Source organism: Leucopleurus acutus (genome assembly GCF_964270905.1).
Source record: "Leucopleurus acutus genome assembly, chromosome: 3".
In the NCBI taxonomy this organism is placed as follows: Eukaryota; Metazoa; Chordata; class Mammalia; order Artiodactyla; family Delphinidae; genus Leucopleurus; species Leucopleurus acutus.
Genome location: NC_139145.1, coordinates 1,218,069 through 1,241,046, shown reverse-complemented (window position 1 = coordinate 1,241,046; position 22,978 = coordinate 1,218,069). Strand labels below are relative to the sequence as shown.

General features: G+C 50.2%; 1 protein-coding gene across 1 annotated transcript in view; it reads right to left on the bottom strand.

The window, feature by feature from the left end:
* The window catches only part of GNG7 (G protein subunit gamma 7), a gene marked incomplete at its 3' end in the record, with an annotated part of 151,652 nt that overhangs the window by 101,140 nt on the left and 27,534 nt on the right, over window positions 1-22,978 (bottom strand). Inside the window, exon 2 of the mRNA XM_082835452.1 lies at window positions 2,741-2,798. The remainder of the gene's footprint in view (window positions 1-2,740; window positions 2,799-22,978) is intronic.

The following is a 22,978-nucleotide window of genomic DNA, read 5'->3' as shown; positions in this document are numbered from 1 at the left end:
CCTACATGCCGCAGAGCAGCTAGGCCCATGCGCCACAACTACTGAGCCTGCGCTCTAGAGCCCGTGAGCCACAACTACTGAAGCCCGCGCGCCTAGAGCCTGTGCTCCACAACAAGAGAAGCCACCGCAATGAGAAGCCCGCGCACCACAATGAAGAGTAGCTCCCTTTCACAGCAACTAAAGAAAGCCCCTGCACAGCAACCAGGACCCAATGCAGCCAAAAATAAATAAATAAATAAATTCTTTTAAAAAAGAGAGTGAATTTCAAGTTGCATAGGAAATGTATAAAATATGATTTTAAAAAAATGTAGGGGTTTTCCCTGGTAGCGCAGTGGTTGAGAGTCTGCCTGCCGATGCAGGGGACACGGGTTCGTGCCCCAGTCCGGGAAGATCCCACATGCTGCAGAGCGGCTGGGCCCGTGAGCCACGGCTGCTGAACCTGTGTGTCCGGAGCCTGTGCTCCGCAACGGAAGAGGCCACAACAGCGAGAGGCCCGCGTACCGCAAAAAAAAAAAAAAAAAAAGAAAAATGTAAATGAGAACACTCAGACTTAAATTCACAGACAAGGCAAACCTACTTCCAGGAATTTACCCCAAAGGGCAACCAAGGATGTAGGAAGTCTGCACAAGGACATCCACCCCAGAACGTAGCAAAATTTAAAAAGAGAGAGAGAAAAAAAGAAAAACAGAAAAAGAAAATGAACACCCTCAAAAAAGCCTACTAATAAGACCAGTTAAATCAATTATAAAATTATTTTAAAAGAAATAAATTATAATTCAAACGACAATGTCCCACTGTATAGCACAGGGAATATCTTGTGATAAACCATAATGGAAAAACATATGAAAAGAGAATATATATGTACGTATAACTGAATCACTTTGCTGTACAGCAAAAATTAACACAACACTGTAAATCAACTATGCTTCAATAAATAAATTTTTTTTAATGAAATAAATTATAATTCATCTGTAACATCCGGCTTCAGGAAAGAAGATGGAAATCTAGGTTTTATGGATGAAGGAAGATGCCCATCAAGGGAATGCGTACATCAAACAGAAAATCCTACTTCTCCAAAACCCCGTGCGTGCGGGAGAAGTAATTCACAGAGAGATTCGGGAGGACACTCACTGAGGTGTCAGCAGTGGTCCTCGATGGGTGGGGGGTTTGGGGTGACTTACCTCTCCTTTGTCGTTGTCTAAATTCACTTTCTTTTTACAAGAAGTTGGTCAGATGTTAACACTACAGAGAAGGGTTGAGTGGGGCTAGCTCGTCCCGCACGCTGCGCAGACATATACCCCCTGCGCGACCTCGCCTGGCTCCGGGCCGCTCTCCAAACTTCCCTCCCACTTGGCGACTTTGTGAAACAGAGTTAACACTGTGAATCTGTTTGGGGCCTTGGCGGAGCATAACCAGGCCAGACGGACCCCGGGGTTCCAATCTCAGCTTCTGGTCTTTGTCTGCAGGCACAGCCTCCCTCCCAAGCTGAGCTAAAATATATAGGTTTTAACTTTACTGAGCTTCACTTTACACAGCATAAAATTGGCCAGTTTGAAGGACACAACTCAAAGATTCTGTAGTCAGTCCACCAAGTCACGAGACCACCCCGACCCCTACCCCTCGCAGTTCTGCACCCTCCCCTTCGCCCTGTAAGATGCCTGGTGCCCAAGCACAGTTCTTCCCCATTCCCGCCCCAGACCCTGGCAACCCTGAGTCACCTTTCTGTCCCTACAGATTTGCCTTTTCTGGAAATATCATCTGAATGGAATCATTTAGTGTCTGCCTTCTTCTCTAACATGTTTTCTTTTATACAAACACACACACACACACACACACTGAATGAGAACATACGTTATAAAGATGTCAGATCTCCCTCAAATTTCTTGCTAGATTGAACGCAACCTGAATCAAAGATCCATCTGTATTTTTGTTAGAAACCGGAAGTTTATTCCAAAGACGGCCTGAAAGAGGAAACTCCACGGAAGTAGCAAAGACATTTGTGACAGAATCAGAGGAGCACGGAGTGTGGTCCCTGACAATTACAGTCAATGAACCAGGCAGGCCATGGGGCAACCTCATTCATTCTCATGCTATTTCCTCTTCAAACGTCACAAAAGCTACTCAAAGTCCTCTTGGGAATAAGACCAGAAACAAACAAGCTAGCAAGAGTTAAAGGACCAGGACTGAGCTTTATTTTGCTCCTGACTTAATCTTCCGGAGGCCTTCGCCACATTTCCCGACCTGCTGTCCCACTGCGGTGGGTGATGGGGTTCAGATAGCTGTCGCAGCCCACGACTTAGCTCTGCTCTGGCCGATGGCCATCGACGGGTCACCTTCCACGCCAACGGGAAATGGAGTGAAGCACCGTAGACCCCAATTAAGCCTCTTGAGGAGGAAGCTAAGAGCTGGGAAGCAGGTGGCACTGACGGGCCCGCGCCGCTCTGCGCCCATCCTGGGTGCGCTAGGACCCACCCTGCCGGACCACCCTGCCAGTCTCCCTGCTCTGTGCCCCTGCTCCCACAACCAAGGGCAGAAGACGTTCCCTGTGGCTGCCGTGCCCTCTTGATGGATAAGACGAGCCCTCAGAAACAAGCTGAGCTGGGAAGATGCAGGCGTGCACGGCGAGGACACCGCCTGGACAGCAAACCCCAACCTCTTAACTCATCCTGGCTCCGAACCGCCAATCAAAGGCCTGCGCAAACACTGAACGTGGAGAAAAGAAAAACCTCAGGACACTGACCTGTGCTGGAGGCCTGGCTGTCTTCAGCGCCGAGGTTCAGGAACCCAATGTCCGCTCCCTGGAAGAAAAACGTACCACGTTAGCTGAGCATGATTGGCGCTGAAATGCTGGGTGGGTGTTAGCAGTGTCCACATGGAAGAGTCGTGCGCTTGTGAATAGACATAAAAATTGCTCTGGGGGCTTCCCTGGTGGCGCAGCGGTTGAGAGTCCGCCTGCCGATGCAGGGGACACGGGTTCGTGCCCCGGTCCGGGAAGATCCCACATGCCGCGGAGCGGCTGGGCCCGTGAGCCATGGCCGCTGAGCCTGCGCGTCCGGAGCCTGCGCTCCGCAACGGGAGTAGGCCACAACAGTGAGAGGCCCGCGTACCGCAAGAAACAAAAAAACAAAAACAAACAAAAAAATTGCTCTGGGAGCCTGGCCTTCTGGTTACTCTGCCAGACGTTGAGGACGGCACAGACAGGATGCTTCAAAATGCAGAGAGGGTAAACGTAACAAAGGCAATTTGCCAGAAAGATTTGCTAGTGATTTACAGTGTTATCCCTGATGAGGTTTCCACATGTTCCAAAACTGAATTGGATGAAAGGGTTGGATGTTCACATGACCTTTGATAGTTTATAAAAGATGTTCACCTGTATCATTTGACCCCCAAGGTCCCCTGGGAGGAAGGGGAGGGGGCTGAGCCAACCCCCTGACCGAGGGTGCCCCAGGGTTTGCCTAAGGCATATGACCAACTAGATGCAAGGTGGGATCCTGGAGGGGGTCCTGGGACAGAAAAAAGACATTAGGGAAAACTAGTGAAATCTGAATAAAGAGTAGATTGAGGTCGCAGAAATGTACCCACGTCCACCTCTTGGTTGTCACAAACGCACTGCTTATGAATGACGTGATCACTGGGAGAAATTAGGTGATGGGTAGACAGGAACTCTCATTGAAACACCTCTAAAATTCTAAAATTATTCTAAAACGTTTATTTTTTAAAAAAACTCAGTTAAAAAATTTAGGGAGAGAGGGGCTTCCCTGGTGGCGCAGTGGTTGAGAGTCCGCCTGCTGATGCAGGGGACACGGGTTCGTGCCCCGGTCCAGGAAGATCCCACATGCCGCGGAGCGGCTGGGGCCGTGAGCCATGGCCGCCGAGCCTGCGCGTCCGGAGCCTGTGCTCCGCAAACGGGAGAGGCCACAACAGTGAGAGGCCCGCGTACCGCAAAAAAAAAAAAAAAAAAAAAAAAAAAAAAAAATTTAGGGAGAGAATTCCCTGGCAGTCTGGTGGTTAGGGCTCCACACTTCCAATACAGGGGGCACGGGTTCAGTCTCTGGTCGGGGAACTAAGATCCCACATTCTTCGCATGGTCAAAAAATAAATAAATAAATTTTAAAAAATATATAAAAATTTAGGGAACCCTCTTGCACTGCTGGTGGGAATGTAAATTGGTACAACCACTATGGAGAACAGTGTGGAGGTTCCTCAAACAATTAAAAATAGGGTTGTCATATGATCCAGGAATCCCACTCCTGGGCATTTATCGGAAGAAAACTCTAATTTGAAAAGATACGTGCACCCCAACATTCATAGCAGCACTATTTACATTAGCCAAGACATGGAAACAACCTACATGTCCATCGACAGATAAATGCATAGAGAAGATGTGGTACATATATACAATAGAATACTACTCAGCCATAAAAAAGAACAAAATAATACCATCTGCAGCAACATGCATGGATCTAGAGATTATTATACTAAGTGAAGTAAGAGAAAGAGAAAAATACCATATGATGTCACTTATATGTGGAATCTAAAATATGGCACAAATGAACTTATTTACAAAACAGAAAGAGACTCAGATTTCGAAAACAAACTTTCGGTTTGTTTAACAAAGGGGAAAGGTGGGGAGGAGGGATAAATTAAGAGGTTGGGATTAACATACACACACTACTATATATAAAATAGAAAACCAACAAGGACTTACTGTATAGCACAGGGAACTCTACTTAATACTCTGTAATAACCTACATGGGAAAAGAATCTGAAAAAGAATAGATACATGTATATGTATAACTGAACCACTTTGCTGTACACCTGAAACTAACACAACATTGTAAATCAACTATATCCCAATATGAAAATTTAAAGTTAAAAATGATAAAAAAAAAAAAAAAAACGGCTTCCCTGGTGGCACAGTGGATAAGAATCTGCCTGCCAATGCAAGGACACAGGTTCGATCCCTGGTCCGGAAGATCCCACATGCCGCAAAGCAGCTAAGCCCATGCACCACAAGTACTGAGCCTGCGCTCTAGAGACTGCGAGCCACAATTACTGAGCCCACATGACACAACTACTGAAGCCTGCATGCCTAGAGCCCATGCTCCACAACAAGAGATGCCACCGCCATGAAGAGTAGCCCCCGCTCGCTGCAACTAGAGAAAGCCCGCGTGCAGCAACGAAGACCCAACACAGCCAAAAATAAATAAAATTTTAAAAATGATTAAAAAATAAAAATTTAAATGCTGGTTCCCTTTCTCTGAGTTGAGGCTAATTTGTTGCCAATCAAAGGCCAGGATGGAGAACCGACATCCCCACCGTCACCTGCAGGTGGCGCTGTGGCCTCAGGAACGCCCTCTGGGCTCTTGGAGTGGCTAGAATCTCCTCCAGCAGCAGGATCTGCTCTACCGGGCCCGCCGCCTAGGATTGGAACTGCTCTGGCCACTGAGGCCAGAGGGGCGCCCTGGAGAGCGCGGAGGGCCAGGCAGCAGTGGACCGCAGGGATGAGAGATGCGAGGGCCAGAGCAACATGCCCACAGACCTGGAGGCCGAGACTCGCCTCAACGTTGCAGGGACCGTCTATGCCTCCGATCCTTCAACTTTTTGTTTTTTGAATCAATGAAAGACTCACGACAAGTTGGAAACTAGTACAGAGGGGTCCCGGGCACCCTTCACCCAGTCCCCCAATGGCAGCTCCTTATGCAACTAGGGGACATTAGCCAAACCTGGAGATGGTGACTGATAAACCAGGCACCTTTTTTTTTTTTGTCTTATTGAGATATAATTCTCATGCCACACAATTTGCATAAAGTGGACAATTCACTGGTCTTTCTGTACATTCACAAAGTTGTGTGACCATCACCGCAATCAATCTTTGAACATTCTCATCACCCCATGAGGAGGCCCCGTCCTCATGAGCAGTCACCCCCCTCTCCCTCCCCAGCCCCTGACAAGTATGAATCCACTGTCTGTGTCTGTGGATCTGCCTGTTCTGGACGTTTCCCAGATCCCATCAATGGAATCACACCCTGTGGGTCCTTCTGTGTCTGGCTTCTCTCACTGAGCATCGTGTTCTCGGGGTCCATCCACGTGGTAGCGAGTGTCGGGGCTTCACTCCTTTTCACGGCTGAGTAATGCTCCCGTGTGTGGAGGGGCACAGTGGGTGTATCCACCGTCCATTGATGGACGTTCGGGCTGTTTCCACTTCTGGCTACTGTGAATCACACTGCTGTGAACATGGGCAGCTCATGAATCATTGCTGAGGTGGTGTCTCTCTCTCTGCCCTCACATCTACCATCTGCAAATCTCCCCACGCCCCAGCCCTCCAATGCCCACTGCCGGCTGTCCTCTAGTCCTTGGAGCTGGACTTGGGCAGTGAGGTGACCACCACAGAGCCTCCACCCCGGCTGTGCTCAGTCCAGACTGGCTTAGACCGGAGCAGAGAAGGGCGAGGACGAAACTTGTGCCCACAGGAACACGTCCCCAGGGCTCACAGACAGCAGGCTGCGAGGCGCACCAGCTGGCGCCAGGCTGTCCCTGTGATCTTCATTGACAAAGATGCTAGGATTTCACTTTCCCATCGGGGTGAACCCCGAGCCCCCCGTGAGGGGCCAGCAGTGGATCGAGGCCATCAGGAGGACCTGCTATAGAATCCGCAGAGCTGGCGGCAAAATGAGAATGTGGGACCCCTTGTTCAAAAACTATCACAAATTTCAGGACGGTGACAGCAGAGCCCTGGGGTGCAGACAGGGTTGCATGAAGCCGGGGCCTGCTGACCCCCCACACACCCTGCCCTCAGAACTGCCGACGAGGCAGGGTCGGTAAATCTCAGACACAGACAACGAAAACGCCAGGTGCAAGGTGCCCAGCGCTGTGAGGGAGAAGTAAATCACCGGAGGGAAGCAGACAGAACTTAGAAGGGTGGTGATCAGAGGCCTGCATGGATAGGAATTCGCCCACTCTTGTCATGGGCAGGACTATTTTTCTTTTTTTTTTTTTGGCTGTGCCGCTCGGTTTGCAAAATCTTAGTTCCCCAACCATGGATCGAACCTGCGCCCCCGGCAGTGGAAGTACAGAGTCCTAACCCCTGGACCGCCAGGGAAGCCCCTGGGCAGCACTTCTTATGACCTGTGAGCCCCACCTCATCCACGCTCTTTCCTTTTCTTTTCCTTTTTTAAAAATTGAGACAGAATTCACCTACTATAAAATTCACCCTTTTAAAGTGTCCAGTTCGGGCTTCCCCGATGGCGCAGTGGTTAAGAATCCGCCTGCCAATGCAGGGGACACGGGTTCGAGCCCTGGTCCGGAAAGATCCCACATGCTGCGGAGCAACTAAGCCTGTGCGCCACAGCTACTGAGCCTGCGCTCTAGAGCCTGCGAGTCACACTACCTAGAGCCCGTGCTCTGCAACAAGAGAAGCCACCGCAATGAGAAGCCCGCGCACCGCAACGAAGGGTAGCCCCCGCTCGCCCCAACTAGAGAAAGCCTGTGCGCAGCAACGAAGACCCAGTGCAGCCAAAAATAAATAAATAAATAAATTTATAAATAAATAAAGTGTCCGGTTCAGTGTCTTTTAGGAGATTCACAGGGTTGTGCCATCATCACACTAATCCCGGGACACTGTCATCCCCCCTGAAGACACCTGGTGCCCACCAGCACCCCATGGTTCAAAGCTGAGTCTCCCCCGAGAGAGGCGAGATCCCAGACTGCAGGAATAGCGTGTGCTCTGCTCACCACGGCAGCGCACACTGCTGTCACCGCCGGCCCACAGGAGGTGCTCGCTAGTCCTCGGGATTCTGCACAATCCAGTCGGTGCCAAGGGCACAGGCCGGAGAGCCCTATGGATCTGGGGCGAGCGGGCCAGCCCCACACAGCTGGGTGGTGTTAGGCGAGGCCCACTCCTGTCATCAGGTTCCATGAGGCTGTGACCTGCATTGTTTTGTAACTCTTTTTGCTTTAATTGAAGTATACTTGATTTACAATATCATGTTCGTTTCAGGTACACAGCATAGTACATACATACTGTGATTCAGTTATACATACACACAGACATATATATATTCTTTTTCAGATTCTTTCCCCTTAGAGGTTATTACAAAATATTGAGTTCCCTGTGCTATACAGTAGGTCCTTGTTGGTTAGTTATTTTATGCATAGTAAGTAGTGTATGTATATGTCAATCCCAACCTCCTAATTTATCCTTTCCCCCACCCACCTTTCCTCTTTGGTAACCCTAAGTTTTGGAAATAAGTTCATCTGCATCCTTTTTTTTTAGATTCCACACATAAGTATCACATGATACTTAGATTCCACACAAATATCACATGATATTTGTCTCTGTCTGGCTTATTTCACTTAGTATGATAATCTCTAGGTTCATCCATGTTGTTACATGTTGCATTATTTCACTGTTTTTTATGACTGAGTAATACTCCATTGTGTGTATGTACCACATCCTCTTTCTCAAATCCTCTGTCCACGGACATTTAGGTTGCTTCCATGTCTTGGCTACTGTAAATAGTGCCGCTGTGAACACTGGGGTGCATCTGTCTTTTTGAATAATGGTTTTCTCTGGCTATATGCCCAGAAGTGGGATTGCTGGATCATATGGTAACTCTATTTTTAGTTGTTAAAGGAACTTCCATACTGTTCTCCATAGTGGCTGCACCAACTTACATTCCCACCAACAGTGTAGGAGGGTTCCCTTTTCTCCACACTCCCTCCAGTATTTATTGTTTGCAGATTTATTTTTTTATTTTTTTATTTTTTTGCGGTATGCGGGCCTCTCACTGTTGTGACCTCTCCCGCTGCGGAGCACAGGCTCCGGATGCACAGGCCCAGCGGCCATGGCCCACAGGCCCAGCCGCTCCGCAGTATGTGGGATCCTCCCGGACCAGGGCACGAACCCGCGTCCCCTGCATCGGCAGGCGGACTCTCAACCACTGCGCCACCAGGAAGCCCTGTTTGCAGATTTTTTGATGATGGCCATTCTGACTGGTGTGAGGTGATTCCTCATTGTAGCCTCGATTTGCATTTCTCTAATGTTTAGCAACTTTGAGCATCTTTTCACGTGCCTTTTGGCCATCAACCTCCATCTTGCTAGCAGATTGTCACCTTCTCAGTGTGCACGCTCTGGTGAAGCCATCGGCTGTGTCGGAGAGGCTCACGTGGCAGGGGACTGAGGGTGGCCTCCAGAACCAAGGCTCCACAGGAGCTGAATCCTGCCTACAACCATATGAACTTGGAAGCAGCAACTTCTCCAGTTGAGCCTTTGTATGAGACCCCAGCCCCAGCCGACACCTTGACTGTAACCAGTGAGAGAGAGGCCCTGAACACAGGACCCAGCTAAACCAAACCCAGATTCCTGACCCACAGAAACTGTGAGATAATAAAAGTGTTTTGTCACTAAGTTTGTAGTGATTTGTTACACAGCACTAGCTAACTAATACAATAGGAGACTATTTAAATAAATCATACAGTAGAATAATAGTTTCTGAACACATACATGCCAGTCTCTGTGCTGAGTTTTATATATATACACACACACACACACATATATATATACCCACTCATTTTATTTATATATATATATATATATATATATATATGCTCATTTAATTATCCTAACAAATATTATAATTCACTTTTTTTTTTTTTTTTTGCGGTACGCGGGCCTCTCACTGCTGTGGCCTCTCCCATTGCAGAGCACAGGCTCCGGACGCGCAGGCTCAGCGGCCATGGCTCACGGGCCCAGCCGCTCTGCGGCATGTGGGATCCTCCCGGACCAGGGCACGAACCCGTGTCCCCTGCATCAGCAGGCGGACTCTCAACTACTGCGCCACCAGGGAAGCCCCTATAATTCACTTCTTATGAAGGAAGAAATGGAGTCACAGAGGAAGAAAGTAAGTTGCTCAAGGTCACGTGTGAGCACAGCCAGGCCTTAAAGGCAGGTCGGACAGACCCCAGGCATGAATTCCTAATCATTTCCCAATACTGGACAGGCAGATGAGAAATATTAGATAAAGGTGAAATGATAAACAAGAGCAGGGATTGCCAAGCTCTGGCCCATGGGCCAAATCCAGCCCACTGCTTGCTTCTGTAGATAAAGTTTTATTGGCACACAGCCACTCCTCTTCATTTCTGGATCGTCTGAGCCTGTTTCTACGCTACAACTGCAGAATTGGGTAGTTGCCACAGAGAGTACGAGGCCTGCAAAGCCAAATATACACACTCGGGACTTTACAGAATTAGGCTGACAATCCCTGAACCAGAGTTAGATTCCAGAGGGCTCTGCAGGCCAGGAACAGAGAAATCCTAAAGTTTCTGAGCAGAGAGAAACACTGCAAAAAGCACGGTGGTGCATCTCATGTCCTGGAATCCTCCAGCGGGGAAGCCCCAAACATGAAGCAGTGTCGCACTAACTGATTCATCATCATCTTCAAAGTTACAAAATAATAACGCTCGCAATAAAAAGAGAAACGAGGAGAAGGCACATGCAGTTTCAAGGCAAAGTCCTAGGTGCTTTTGAGTCACGACTCCGGCATTTCACGTCTTGCTCCAGAAGGACTTCCCTGCAACTAAGGAGCCTGCCTGCCGCAATTAAGACCTGGTGCAACCAAATAAATAAATATTTTTTTTAAAAAAGGACCTCCCTCATTCCCCAAACTTTCCTTTTAAAAATCTTTCATTTTGGAATAACTGTGGATTTAGAGAAAAGTTGCGAAGCTAGTACAGAGCGTTCCCAAACACCCCCACTCGGCTTCCCTCATGTTAACACCTTAGAGCAGAGGTCGGCCAACCTTTCCACAAAGGACCAGATGTTCACTATTCAGGATTTGTCAGCTCCAGGCTCTCTGCTGCATATTCCTGTTTGTTCGTTTCAACCCTTTAAAAATGGAAAAGGCACTTAGCTCCTAAGCTGTAAAGAAATAGGCCAAGGATAAACAGTATGCTGCATCCATGCAGTGGAATATTATTCATCCTTGTAAAGGAAGGAGATTCTGACACCTGCTACAACACGGATGAACCTTGAGGACATGATGCTCAGTGAGAGAAGCCAGACACAGAAGGACACATGCTGTCTGATTCCACTCACGTGAGGTCCCTAGAGTCACATCCATAGAGAAAGGAAGTAGATGGTGGGGACCAGGGGCTGGGGAGTCAGTGTTTCATGGGGACAGAGTTTCAGTTTGGGAAGATGAGAAAGTTCTGGAGATGATGGTGGGGATGGTTGCACAACAATGTGAATGTGCTTAATGCCACTGAGCTACACACTTAAAAACGGTGAAGATGGTAAATTTTATATTATGTATATTTTACAGAATAAAAATTAATTAATTATAATTTAAATAGCTAATTAATACAATTTTAAAAACAGGCCAATGTAGGCTGGATTTGACCCCCAGGCTCATTTGCCAACCTCTGATGTCCATCACCACGGTATGCGTTTGTCACCACCAAGAAGCCAACATTGCTACACTACTACCAACTCCACACTTTATCCAGATGTCACTGGTTTCTCCACAAATGTCCTTCTCCGGTCCCAGAATCCCATCCAGATCCCACAGTGCATTTAGGCACCTCCCTTTTCTTGAACTGAGTTCTCTCTGGAGCCTCATTTTAGGAAAATCTAGAGCCTCCGGGCCACTCTGCAAGAAAGGTCAGGGGCTTCCCTGGTGGCGCAGTGGTTGAGAGTCTGCCTGCCGATGGAGGGGACGCGGGCTCGTGCCCCGGTCCGGGAAGATCCCACATGCCGCGGAGCGGCTGGGCCCGTGAGCCATGGCCGCTGAGCCTGCGCGTCCGGAGCCTGTGCTCCGCAACAGGAGAGGCCGCGACAGGGAGAGGCCCGCGTACCGCAAAAAAACAAAACAAAAACAAAAAAACAAACAACAAAAAAAAGAAAGGTCAGATGAAGGAGGGATGGCAATGAGGAAAGCTGGCGGTCGCCGCCCGGGGCCTGGCGTGCGCACACCGCCCTAGCGCTGTCGCGTTGGGTCACGGGAGCAGCACATCAGGTGCCAGGCGGGACCACCACCACCACCGGCCATGTGGCCGCCCCGGAGCTCGGGAGACCTCACAGCCAGGAAGGGGCCACTGCAGCACGTCTCTCCCGCTAATCTCTGTGTGGATGGACGCGAGAGTCCCGTTCTCCGGGCACAATCCCAGCAGTGGAACCTCGGCGTCACTTGGCAAGTCCACACTGGACTTCCTGAGGAACTGCTGGACTGTTCTCCGAAGTGGCTGCTTCATTTTTCCTTCTCGCCCCTTCTTGGCCAGGCACTCAAACATCATAGTATTGCTTTTAGTTAATTATTTCTTTGTTTAAAATCTTTATTTCACTATTTTATGTTTATGACTTATTTTTAATTCTTATCTCATTATTTTAGTATTTTTACCTTCTTTCATTATGTATTATTTTTATTATTTAAAAATGTTCATAGCAGCACTATACACAGTAGCCAAAACATGGAAACAACCTAAATGTCCATCAACAGATGAATGGATAAAGAAGATGCGGTGTATATATACAATGGAATACTATTCAGCCATAAAAAAGAATGAGGGACTTCCCTGGTGGTCCAGTGGTTAAGCATCCGCCTTCCAATGCAGGGGACGCAGGTTTGATCCCTTGTCTGGGAACTAAGATCCCACAGGCCATGGGGCAATTAAGCCCGTGTGCCACAACTACAGAGCCCACGCACTCTGGAGCCTGCACAGCACAACTAGAAAGAAGCCTGCACGCCACAACTAAGATCCGGTGCAGGCAAAAATAAATACATAAATATTTAAAAAATAAGAAAGAAATAATGCCATTTGCAGCAACATGGATGCAACTAGAGATTATCATACTAAGTGAAGTAAGTCAGATAAAGACTAATATTATATGATATCACTTACATAAAATATGATACAAATGAACATATTTACAAAACAGAAACAGACTCACAGACAGAAACAAACTTATGGTTACCAAAGGGGATGGGGGGTGGTGGAGGGATAACTTAGCAGTATGGAATTAGCAGATACTACTAAATATAAAATAGATACACAAGGACCGACTGTATAGCACAGGGAACTATATTCAGTATCTTGTAATAAAGTACAATGGAAAAGAATCTGAAGCTGTACACCTGAAACTAACACAATATTGTAAATCAACTATAGTTTAATAAGTAAATTTTTTTAAAAAAAGAACAACAGTAGTATTTGGTATGTGTGAAGAACATATTTACAAAAGTGTGATTTCTGTTCACTGCACAGATTCCATGGTATAGCCTGGTGATTTTCTGTCTTTACAAACTGTTCACTGATCTGGCAAAGAAAATTGCCTCGACATGAATAAATAAGTATTTGTTCATTAGCTGTGCTTAATTAACACAAAACTGATGAACCCCCCAAAATTATTTTTATCTTCTTTCATAATTATTCATTATTTTATTTTTTTCCTTATTCTATTTGTTTTATCAGAATAATTCATTATTATTTTATTATTACTACTGCATTTTCTAATTATTATTGTGTGTATGGGTCTGGCCTGCCTAGTCTTGGAAGGTCAGGTAATGACCCATCGGGCAATTTTGACGGAGTAGAGGGTAGGAACCAGGAACCCTCTCCGTTTTCGTAGCGGACGGAGCTCTCTGACTTGAAGAGGTTTGCACCCGATGCGGGGTGGGTTCCTGCTTGAAATCCCCGGAAGCCGACACTGACAGGGACCTCCACCCATCCAAGGTCATATGGGTGTGGCAGCCCCACCTCTCGTGTGGGGTGTTCCAGGAAAATGCTTTTGCTTTCCTTTTTTTAATTGTTGTTTTTCACTTCGCACCTAATGCAATAGGAGCTGGAGACCAACCACCTGCGGTTCTTAATTCCCGATTCGCTGAGCCCGGAGTGGCGGGGGGACCCTCAAGCATCTCAGCAGGACCCGGATGGAAAAGCACAGGACCTTTCGCAATGCGGCCGCAGCGAGGTGCACTGGTGTGAATGCCTTGGAGGCCAGACGTTCATCCCCGTCTCAGGGGCCTTAACTTATCCCCATCTGCAGAGTCGCTTTCACCACATAAGGTGACACATTCACAGGTTCTGGAGATCGGGACATGGATGTCTTTGGGGGTCCATCATTCTGCCTACTGCACACTGTAACACCCAACGATGTGAGTACATCTAGCCCTAGAACATTGCATTTAAAAGCAGGTCCCCAGGACTTCCCTGGTGGCGCAGTGGTTAAGAATCCACCTACCAATGCAGGGGACAAGGGTTCGATCCCTGGCCTAGAAAGATCCCACATGCCGCGGAGCAACTAAGCCCGTGCACCACAACTACTGAGTCTGCGCTCTAGAGCCCGTGAGCCACAACTACTGAAGCGTGCCCGCCTAGAGCCCATGTTCCACAACAAGAGAAGCCATTCTATCAAGGAGCCCGTGCACCGCAACGAAGAGTAGCCCTGCTCACAGCAACTAGAGAAAGCCCACGTGCAGCAACGAAGACCCAACGCAGCCAAAAATTTTGAAAATAAATAAATATATAAACAAAAAATTTTTTTAAAAATAAAAGTACTCTAAAAAGCAGCCTATTAGAAGAGGGACGAATTAGGAGGGTTATACCGAGAACCAGGAACTCTGATGAGAGAAAGAAAGAAAAGGAGGGAGGGAGGAGGGAGCCCATCATAGCCCAGATGACAGCTCTGCGCTCGCACTTGACCAGCCCATTCATCAGGCTGTTGTGAACAGGACCCAGACACAAGCTGGGTCAATCCTGGCCAAATGGATTTTCTACGTTTCCCCCAAAGCCCCTGCCAGTATCATAACAAGATCATACCAACAGGATCAAGATTTTCTGGCCACTCCAGCCTGGATTAACCTACTCCGCAGCCATCCCCAGGCCCGGGGACCATGGAAGCCCCACAAGCGGATCAGACAAGGGCCCTAATAGAATCACGCCCTGGGATTACTCCCAAATCTCACTTGGCCGATGGAAAGCATATTCTGGCCAGTGCTGAGCTGATTTCTACAAGATCGCGCCGGGCAGCAGGCAACCTCTTTCCTTCTCTCGTTGCGCGGGACAGACTCCGCACATCAGCCTGACTCTCACCCATTCCCATCACCGCTCCCCGCCTGGGAGAGTCAGTCCCTTCCACTTCCTGGCGTGAAGCTTTCGGCGAGGCCCCTCTGCTCCACACTGCGTGGAACGCAGAGATGGGACCATACAAACTTGTTCTTCACTCACCCTGTTGCTGTCGTCAAAGCTTTGCGGGGAGGAGGGTGAAAGTGGCTAAAATAAGTGGACAAAAGGCATCCCAAGTAGGGTTCCAGGAATTGCTACTCCACCCAGATTGCCCTGGGAATGGACTGTGCCCCCAATTCCTGACAAAATCACAATCTCGGTCACTCCATAGAGCATCTCTCTGTGGTGGCAGGTGGTGTGCCCTTTCATTTCCTTTAGTTTTTTAGGGACATTGGGCAACTAATGTTCCCATCCTGACTGATTTCCAGAGCTACGTTCACCTGCTGTGGCAGCGTCTCCAATGCTCCCAGCCTCCTGAGATTCACGGCCTTCCTGCAGTCTCCTCCCGCTTGGTATCAGGGTCTTCGTGACCAATTCCACATGACAACCGTGATAGCAGGTCACTTCTGAGACCAGTCATAAAAGATGTGTGCTAGGGGTAAGACGGGAATAAAGACACAGACCTACTAGAGGATGGATTTGAGGATATGGGGAGGGGGAAGGGTAACCTGTGACAAAGCGAGAGAGTGGCATGGACATATATACACTACCAAACGTAAAATAGATAGCTAGTGGGAAGCAGCCGCATAGCACAGGGAGATCAGCTCGGTGCTTTGTGACCACCTAGAGGGGTGGGATAGGGAGGGTGGGAGGCAGGGAGACGCAAGAGGGAAGAGATATGGGAACATATGTATATATATAACTGATTCACTTTGTTATAAAGCAGAAACTAACACACCATTGTAAACCAATTATACTCCAAAAAAGACGTAAAAAAAAAAAAAAAAGACGTGTGGCTTCTGTCTGCTCTCAGGGAGCCGGGCCACCATGTAGTGAGGAGGCTCGAGCAGCACCACGGGGGCCCATGTGGACAGGAGCCATGTAAGGGGCCATCCTGGAAGCAGCTCCTCTGGCCCCGTCGAGCCTTCAGATAAGGCAGCCCTGGCTGATGTGTGCTTTACAGACTCCCGAGGGACCCCGAGCCAGAACCACCAAGTTAAGCTGTTTCCAAGTTCCGGACCCATACAAACTGTGAGAGAGTGAATGTTGGTTGTCTAAACTAAGTTTTTAGGGTAATTTGTTACACAGCAAGAGATGACTGATACACCTGCCATCTGGGCTGATTCACCAGACAGCTCCATGTATATTTTTTTCAACCAGTATGATTTTCTAACGGCAAGCAACTAACAGCATTGGATTTTTCATTTTCTTGTTTTCCCATCTATAGACCTGATCATCTGGGGGGGACACAAGAGACTAACGGGATGCAGTAAATTCAATGAGGGGAGAGCAGTAGAACAACTGGGACAAGAAAAGGAAGCCTTTGGGGTCTCACAGATCATCAAGAAATACCAGCAGCTGGTTCTGAGACTGAACAAATCCACTGCCTTGATCTGCTTCTCTCTAAAGCAGTCTTGCCCTCGGCCCTCCTGACATGGGGGCCTGTCGTTCTGTGGGGGGCCGTCCTGGGCACTGTGGGGTGTGCAGCAGCATTCCTGGTCCCCACACACTCATGCCAGGAGCCCCTCCACCAGTTGTGATGAGCACAGATGTCCCCAGGCGTGACCCAGTGTCCCCTGGGAGGCGAGACTGCCCCCGTGGAGATCCTCTGCTCTGGCATGCCCCTCACGGGCAGGAATGGCAGGGAGCCAGCACCTGGCGACAGGCAGATCCCCCCCGGCCCAGGCCCCTTCTGAGAACCGAGTGGGTGGGCCCGGGAGGTCTGAGCCCCCTTCCCTTCCCACAGCGACATCCCACCAGCGTGTGGCAGGCGCACCTTGCCTCACTGGAGGCTCAATATAGACACGCACTGCAGTTATCACCCCAGCCTTCACTCATCACCACAGCAACCATCTAAATGTGTCACCCTGAGGAGCTCTGATTGCATGAAGTGGGAGGAGAAGCCTGGGGGGTGGGGGATGGCAGCCTGAGCCTTGCCACCTGAGCTCCTGAGCCCCGGGAGAGACTCGCAGGGAGGCACCCGGGGCAGACACGCTGCTCCAAAGCCACGGGACTGAACGGATCAGGGGCCAGCACACCCCAATCAGACGGGACAAAAGGTCCTGGCATGCTTGACCCAGGGGCTAAAGGTCTCTGGGGGCTCAGCAGAAAGGGGGGAAGGAGGCTGCTGCCCTCAGCTCTGTGTCCTGGTGCCTTAGAGACTCCCAACCCTCCTCCACGTAACACAAGGTGGGGTCTCCTTGCTTTTTACCGTCTGACCCCTGGGGGTTGATTCTGCTTCTTGATGTGAGCAGGGAACAGACTCAATATTTTCCCAAATAATTAATACAGGGTCTCCCCTGTCAGCCCTGCTGACACTGGGCGGGTCCTCCTCTGTGGGGGGCCGTCCTGGGTGCTGTGGAGGTACAGCAGCATCCCTGCCCCCATCCACTCGAGACCCAGGGCACCCCCAGTGTGACAACCACAGACGTCCCCAGACCTCTGCCACTGTCCCCCTGGGGACAGGATCACCCCACTGTGCTAGGCAGCAATCATCAGACCCCCCCGCCACCTGGCGCTGTACCGTATGGGGGAACGGGCGACTGCTTTGGGAAGAGGACCAATTTCCGACAGAAAAAAAAACAAAACCATGTACACACAGATTTCGTTTTCCACTCAAAATTAAAATAGCTTCACTCAGTCCCCCGGAAGGGGGTGGGTGGGGACAGATATTCCTGCATCCGAGAGGCAGCATGGGTGGCGTTCAGACCCACCTTCATGACTGACTAAGGCCCGCCTGTGCCTCAATTTCCAAATCTGTGACATGGCAATGACATCAGCACCCCACACCTGAGCAGGTTGGTTTATTCAGATTAAATAAGTGAACATCTATAAAATGCAGAAATCAGTGCCTGGTATATTGTTAATAGCGTATAACTTCTTTATTAGTAGGACTTCTTCATAACATTAGAACATCTATTAACTGCTTTGTTGACAAGGCCAGGGCTCAGCAAAGTGTTTCTGTGAAGGGCCAGTGGCAAATACTTTTGGCCACTGTCGCTACTACCGGACTTGGCCAGTCATCGACCAGTGGGTGAGGCTCTGTGCCGACAAACATTTACAAACCCAGGTGGCTTGGATCCGGCCCAGAGGCTGTAGCTTGCGACCCCCAGACTGGACGATGGTCTATGAGGAGATGGCACCAGTGCTCACACGGAGGCACCGCTGCAGAGGGAAACTAGATCCCGGGTCCTGACCAGAAGGACCCCGGCGCCCCTCACCATCACCCAGCAAGATCATCCCAGGACATCTGCAACACGAAACCTCACCGCCACAGAGGCGTCATTTCTCTTAGACTCAGAGAAGGGGCTGTTGCTTCCCCATCACCTTGAAAAAAATTCATGGGCCGACTTCTGTTAGCAAATACCTCCTCTCTATCAACCTTGGCTGCAAAAGGCAGCCAAAATAGCTCGACTTGGTGAGCAAAATATTTTCTTATCATGCTGGACAGGGCAGTTTACCGTCTGCAAAATCGCCACCGGTAACGGCCCCAAGTAATCCTTCCCTAGAAGGAGAAATGGTTCCTGGGGACAGAGAGTCTGCGAAAACCTCTAGAGGATGTGACAACTCAGTGTCCTGGGGATCCTGCATGTGTCCTGGGGCAGAAAAGGGGCATCAGGGGAAAATTAAAGAAATCCAAATGAAGTATGGACTTTAGTTAATAATGACATATCAGTATTGGTTTCTTAATTGGGACAAATGTACCAGATTTGATGTAAGATGTTAAGAACGGGGCGGGGGGACTGGTTGCGGGGGGGGCTGGTATGTGGGAACTCTCTGTACTGTCTTCCCAGTTCTCCTGTGAATCTAGAACTAGTCTGAAATGAAAAGTTCATTTAAGAAGAAAAAGGAAAGAAGGGAGTGATGACAATTAGCTACTTATGTTCAAGAAGGCTTTGAAATGTGATTGAAGGAATATTAAGTCCCCGTGACAGCATGCAATAATGACAGGGTTATATAAGGCCCAGAAAAGAAAAGGCGCTAAGAACAGGATATGCCAATCAGCAGGGGAAGTTTGCTCCCAGGAAAGGAGTGAGGAGGGGGAGAAAAGACAGATGACTGAGTGGCTCCTGCGACAGCCATGGTGGACCCTGGCACAGGGGCTGCTTCACATGAGGAATCTGCTGGAACATCCCAGGCGGATCCGGGCCACGTGGCGCATCCACTCGAAAGGCCATGGCGCCCAGGCGGTGCTGGAGCGAGGCCTGCTGAGTACGCAGCCAGCGCCTGGGCCTGGGGGAGGGCAGCGATTTTATGGATGGAGAGTTCTGGAACATGAGGGTGAAGCTGTAGTCCAAAGAAAGCCAGACAGACAGCTAATACGACTCAGCATCCTGGTCTTTGCAAGTTGACTTATTGGACACTTTTATCTACATCAGGGTTTCTTCCTCTTGGCCTTGCAGACATTCAAGGCCGGGTCATTCCCTGTCAGGGGCGTCCTGGGTGCTGCGGGGTGCGGAGCAGCCTCCCTGGCCCCCACCCCCTTGATGCCAGGATCACCCCGAGTCGTGACAACCACAGATGTCCCCAGACAGTGTCCCTTGTGGCAGGACATCCCAGATGAGAACCACTGACCTACAACAGCTAACAATCTACACACGGGTCCATAGGAGCGTAATTATCCTCACTCTCCAGATGGGGAACCTGAGGCTCCGAGAGGCAATAAAGCCAGTCTTCGGCCACCGAGTTGGGAGGAAGCCTCGGAAGGAGATGGGCAGTGCTGATCTATCAGCGTGTGGGCCAAATCCTGCCCGCCCCTTGTGTTTGTAAATACAGTTTTGTTGAAACACGGCCACAACCATTCACTTACACATCAGCTATGACATTCGCTCCTACAAAGGACCAGCTGGCCCGTAAAGCTGAAAATATTTACCCCCTGGCCCTTCATAGTGTTTACTGGCCCTGCACAAAGATCCTCTCTCACCGCCTCAAAGCCCCGCAGGGTTCTCTTCTCAGACTAAGTGTTCACTGAAGGTTCTGTTGGAGGTATGAAGACAGCAGAGGCAGCCTCCCTGGAAGTGAAAGGAGTTCGGGCTGGTTCTGCCTGGCTCTGGCCAAGGAGGCCTGACCCACGATCTATCCGCTCCTCGGCCAGAAGGGGGTCTGCCCACTCCCCGACTACCAACCCCACCCCAGCCCGGCCCCAGGGAGCGCGTGTCACAGTAGGTGTGCGGGACTGTCGGGGTGATTAGCGGCTGGCAGCCCCCCAGCCTGTCTGCCTTTGAGGCTGCGGTGCGTGGGCTGCGCTGTCATCTCAAACTCGCTCTCACGTGGGATGGAGCCAGGCTTCTGCTCTGTGCTCCGGTGTTGGCGGGAACCGCGTCTCCCTGACCCTGCAAGGTCAGCCCTGCAGCATCTGGAGGGTAGAACGTGCTGAGCGAGGACGGGCACAGCTGCCCCAGCTCATCTTCCCGGAGCCCCAGCTGCCTCGGTGCAGCTCTGGTCCCGGTGCTGAGACCCACAGAATACGCTTTCATCTGAAGGTCACCTTTGGCCAGGCTTTCTCCTCATCAGCACTGTGGTCACTTTCTGGGGTGGGGCAGCATCTCTGACCCCACCCCATCGATGCCAGAAGCACCCCCAGTCGTGACCACCACAGACGTCCCCAGATGTCATCCAGTGTCCCCCGGGGGCAGAATCACCCTCAGTGAGACCCCCTGGGTTAGGGATCCCACGGACCCCCAGGAAGCTGTGCGCCCCGAGACCATCTGACATCTGGGATGCTGCACACATTTAAATCCACACCTGAGTGGGAGGGAGAGGAGGTGACTCAAAGACAGTGGGGGTGACCCTGGCTTACACCATCTGACCATCGGGGATTTATTCTGGTGTCTAGTAAGAGCTAGGGACCTAACTCAATTGTTTTTCCAAATAACTGACACAGGATTTCTCCCCTTTGGCACTGTGGACATCTGGGGCCAGATCATTCTCTGTGGAGCCGTCCTGGGCACTGTGGGGTGTGGAGCAGTATTCCTGCCCCACCCACTCAATGCCAGGAGCCCCTGGTCGTGACAACCACCGATGTCCTCAGATATGGCCCAGTGGCAAATATGGAAACCACTTGCTCCGTTGAAAGTAACTCCTTGGCAGTAAGCGCTGGACTCTACCCGTCACTCAGAGACCAAACTAGGGAGGCAGAGATGAGGTGAAACCAAAAGTCAGGCCGCAGCACGTCGGGCACCTCCAGATGTTCCACACCTGACAAGTTCCAAATATGTGGTTTGCTGAGGGGTTCTGTTTTGGTTTTCCAAACCTTGTTTACTTCATGACCTGACCCTCACCAACTGTATTCATTTCCTGGGGTTGGCCGCAACAAATGACCACAGGCGGGGCGGCTTCAAACCACAGAAATGTATCCTCTCCCAGTGCCGGAGGCCAGAAGCCCGAGATCAAGGTGTCCACAGGGCTGGTTCCCTCGGAGGCTGTGAGGGAGGAAGTGCTTCCTGCTCTCTCCCGGCTTTTGGGGCCGCTGGTGATTCTTAAAGAATTCTTCAAGTTCTTGACCTGTAGACACATCAGCCCAATCTCTGCCTCTGTCATACACAGCCTTCTTCTCTGTGTGTCTGAGTCTTCACGTGGCCTTCTTGTAGGGACACCATCCTTTGGATGTAGGGCCCACTGAAATCTGTATAACTCTTTCTTTTTTTTTAGTACACTTTTTTTTTCTTTTTTGGCTGCACCAGCCTATGGGGTCTTAGTTCCCCAACCAGGGATCAAACCCGTGCCCCCTGCATTGGAAGGCGAAGTCTTAACCACTGGACCACCAGGGAAGTCCCCCAGCATGACTCATTTTAACTAGTTACATCTGCAGAGACCCTAATTCCAAATGAGGCCTGATGTCCAGGTACCAGGGGTTAGGACTGGAACATATCTTTTGGGGGGAACACAGTTCAGCCCACAGCACCACCTCTTTGGCCTTCCCTCCCGCTCTCCCAGCCTCACCCCATGCCCCAGCTCTCCTGACCCCCACATATGCCGGCCCCCGAACCGCGTCCTTCGCGCCGATCAGAAAGTGCTCCCGGGTAACCGGTTCGGCATCCGCCACGCTCCCCTGACTCCCCAACGTCTCCTGGAGGGCTGTGTGCTGGGAAGCAGCTCGCCCGGGAACATTCCCCCTCGAGGCCCGAGGAGGCGGCGCGCTGAGCTCCGTGCCCGACCCAAGGTCACGAGTTTGAGGCAGGCGGGCGGGTGATGGCGATGTGGGTCCCTGGAGACACGACACCTGGCTTGTTGGCAGGGGGCGCTGCTCCCGGCCCAGCTGCCACCACGTGGGAAGTGGCCCGATGACCTCAGCTCCTCCAAGTGTCCTGAGAAGCTGGGAGGGCTGTTGTTGTTTTTAATCGTAAAAGTTCCCAATTTGGGCTGCGTCGCGCCCGGTATGCAGGATCTTAGTTCCCCAAGCGGGGATCGAAGCGTGGAGTCTTCACCACTGGTCCGTCGGGGAAGCCCCCCAACTTGTACTTTAAAGACTGCTCTGTGGAGATGAAGTCCGTGTGGATTTCGGCTCCGGAAATCTAACTCCGAGAGACGGCAGTGTTGTCATAGGCAGTCAATGCACGGGTAACCCCGTCTACTGTCATTCACATTAGGAGCCTATGCGCCCCAAGACACAGGCACCATACAGAACATCTCCGTATATAATTTACTGGGCATTGGCCACGGCTTTCTAGAAAAGCAAACTTGAAACTTTCAGCTGAGCTTCTGGGCCCAGGAATTAGCTTTTAATTATAAGGAAAGCAACTAGGCCCTTTTTCCTCTG